This window comes from Rhinolophus sinicus, linkage group LG03, assembly GCF_036562045.2.
Source record: "Rhinolophus sinicus isolate RSC01 linkage group LG03, ASM3656204v1, whole genome shotgun sequence".
Lineage (NCBI taxonomy): Eukaryota > Metazoa > Chordata > Mammalia > Chiroptera > Rhinolophidae > Rhinolophus > Rhinolophus sinicus.
Window position 1 is genome coordinate 155,087,606 of NC_133753.1, and position 3,678 is coordinate 155,091,283.

The 3,678-nt window shown below is 42.8% G+C and overlaps 1 pseudogene; it reads right to left on the minus strand.

The window, feature by feature from the left end:
- Nucleotides 1-1,723: 1,723 nt before the first annotated feature.
- On the minus strand, nucleotides 1,724-3,028 carry LOC109445686 (large ribosomal subunit protein eL13; annotated as a pseudogene).
- Between the last annotated feature and the right edge of the window lie 650 nt (nucleotides 3,029-3,678).

The window sequence follows — 3,678 nt, forward strand, 5'->3', positions numbered from 1 at the left end:
CCATCCTCTCCTCTTCAGCGCTGCCAAATCATGCTGGCTTGAGCTGGCTGAGACTTCTTCTCCATCCCAGCTGTTATTATTTTTCATCTAGTTTTGACTCATTTGTACACAGTGACAAGTATAGTGATGAAATGTTTTTTCTCAATATAACTTTCAGGTAGCTGGAAGGAGCAAGAAAGGGAATTATCTTTTAGGGGAGGCTACTATGTGCCAGGAATGCTCTTGTTTCATTTAATTTTTAGTAGAAGACCCTTTCAAGGTTGCCATTATTTTGTTGGCATATATTACAGAGTTTAACCCCCAAAAGTGTTATATTTTATATTACATAATTAGTAAGGCAAAACTGTTCTCTAGATGGGCAAAATTCATTTTAGTGTTAGCTATTTTGCTAACTTTTTTCCTGATTACAAGAGTCACAACTGATTCCAATGATGTAAGAGAACCAGATGGGGGAGGACATGTTTCTGAAGCCACCTCCAGGAATCTGGGTCAGAAAATATGATGGATATTGTCATGGGTGGCAACTTAGCTCTGTCATCCTTCCTTCCAATGAATATTTGTTGAGTGCTTACCATATGCTAGGTCCAATTCTAGGTACTTGTTGGGTTTCCCAGAAGCAAACTCTGAGATAAGGATTTGTGTGAAAGTGATTTGTTAGTAAATGTTCCCAAGAAAAACTGATAGGAGAGTGGGAAGATGAGACAGGAAAGAAAGAAAAGCAAGGGTGTGGTGTCAAAGTTCAACTGGGGAGCTCCCATACCGTGAAGATCGCACCTCAGAGGGTCCTGATCAGGGGCAAGGTGTCTTAGTCCATCTGGGTTGCTATAAAAAAAAAGCCATAAACTGGGGGGCTTATAAACAACGCACATTTATTTCTGGAAGCTAGGAAGTCTAAGATTAAGTTCTGGGCAGATTTGGTGTCTGGAGAAGACCCACTTCCTGGTTCTTAGGCGGCAGCTGTTGGCTGTGTCTTCAAACGGTAGAAGGGGCAAGCTACGTAGCTCTCTGGGGTCTTTATACAGAGAGTGCCAAAAAAATGTATACACATCTTAACAAAGGGAAAAACTGTATTAAAATTTTAATACTCAATATATACTGGTAACAAAAGATGAACACAAATCACGTTTGACTTCTGCAATTACAGGAGGTGCTCAGAATGGTTACCACCATTGTCCAGACACTTGTGAATATGGCAAACATTGTTTGGTAGATTTCTGTGATGAGTGTGTAAACTGTTCCAACACCATAGCAAAAGAAACAGGACCTATTGCTGTGCGAGGCCTCCTGGATCTTCCCTTGTGCACATCACATACCATGTGTCTCAATCTTATGACGAATGCATGCATTTGTTAGGTGTGTTGGAGGTTCTGATGCATCCTCATGCCTCCATTGTAGTACTTCCACAATGTTCTCAAATTTCAAATACCACTTCAAAATGGTCTTGCGCTCCTCCAACCGTGTTTCGTCATTTTCTTTGACTGTCCTGCCTGTCATATGGTGAAGCTAGCATTCATTTGACTAATGTCATCTTTTGAGCGAATGTCATACTACACATTGCTACCGTAATTCAATTCAACTTCAAAAAGTAATACATATTAATAGATAACAGCTCTTAAAATGTGTATACATTTTTTGGCACCCCCAGGATATAAAAATATAAATATAAACATAAACATATACATATATGTATATTTAATCACAAGTTACTAACAACACTTTGTTTTTACTTTTTGACATCCTGTTCATCAGCTTCCTTGGCCCTTTTTGCCCAGATGCCAAAGAGCCAAGCATTGGCACGGGCCATGCAAAGACTGGCGAAAGCTTTGAAGTTCTTCTCCTCTGTGATGACATGAGGCTTTCTCCTTCTTGTAGATATTCCATATTGGCATGAGTAGTCCTGTTAGCTGGGGAGCCAATTTGAGTTCTTCAGCAGAGCTGTCTCCCTTTTTGGGGGCTGAGTGCTTCCTAGGGAAGAGGATGAGCTAGGAGCAGTACTTCTTCAGCAGCTGCATGTTAGCCTGCAGAGATTCTGTGGACCTGTTCCACGTACTCAGATCCACTGAGATCCCAGTGGGCCAGGCCACCTTCTTGTAGATGCCAGCCACCCTTAACTTCTCCAAGCTGAAGCCCCTGCAGGCTCACAGTTTGGTGTGGTACCTTACCATGGGGCATCTCACTATGGGCCAGATGGGTTGGACGCAGGGCATGGGGTGATGCAGCACACTTTGGCTTGCTGGGCATTGCCTCTGTTGATTTTCCAAGCCAGCTGGTTAAACCACATGGCCACACACTGCTACCAGTCCTTGTGGAAATGGGGCTTCAGGACCCTGCCATTTCAGTTGGGCACCTATGGCTGCTGCTTACTGGCCTTCTCTGGGGAAGAACGGTCACCGGAAAGGTCTGGGGTCTTTCTTATAAGGGCACTAATCCCAATCATGAGGGCTCTGTCTGTACGACTCAATTACCTCCCTAAGACCCACCACTTAATACCATCACTTTGGGGTTAGGATCTCAACATATTTCCCGGGGGGACACAAATGTTCAGATTATAATACAAGGGAATTGGGATATTGGGGGAGCAATTCTCTGACAAAGAGAGGAAGGTGCTGTTTATTAAGACTGCTCCTGGGATCCAAGGGTATATGGGCAAAGGACCTACTGACAATGTCCACTTTTATTGCATCTTTAAAATATCACAAATAAGTATGAGGAATCACTTGACATCTTAGCGTTTCTGTAGCTGGACAACTTAGATCTTATTCATCAGCCTGCTGAACTGTTCCTTTTTTAGAAACGTAGATACCATCTAAAAATTTTCTGATATCCTTGTTTTTAACTGTTGTGGCTTGTTGAATCAAAGCAGCTGAATTTGATACAAGTTCAATATCATTTCCTTCAAGAATTAACTTGTCTTTCTGGGCTTGAGATACTGAACAAGCAATACCTGACCGAAATTTCGGATTTCCACAAGAGGACCATTCTCCTGAATGACGACGTTGATGGGGAGGTGAGCATACACAGACCTCATCTTGTAACAGAAGCCCAATGTAACACCCCTGATTCTGTACATGACTGCAGATAGTGCGAACAATAACCCGTTCCTTTCTATCTCTCCACCATTTGTCAACCTGGAGCCTCTTCTTTTTCTTTCCAAGGAGGCTGAGTTCTACATTGATGTGATTGCAGGATGTCTCCAGGGCCCTTCATGATGACTGTGTGTCCTTTCAGAGTGATGTCCACTTTTTCTGGAATGTCCACAGTCTGATTGCTGAGCATGGTCTTCACCCTCTCAGTAGATGGAGCAAAGAGCCAGAGCTACATATATTTTTTGTCATTTCTCATATTATGTGTTCTATCTTCCTAAGGTTCACATTCCCAGACTTCCTTAGAGCTAGGGTTCTGGCATGTGACCTGGGTATCACCAATTAGACATATCCAGGTGTAACTTGACTTCATCTGAGGAGGCAGCAAGTGGGGACACTGATTTTCTACTCTAGAGGAGGCATCCAGTACTTTGGAAATAGCAGTGGCAGAGCTTCTGGTGTCCATTCTTGAGCATCTTTGGTGCCAACTGGCAATAGCAGTGGTGTTTTTGGTTCTTTCTGGTCCTTTAAGAGGTTCTGTGAATTGCCCAATGTCCTTTAATAAATTTCTGCATGAACTACTCAGAGTGGAGGT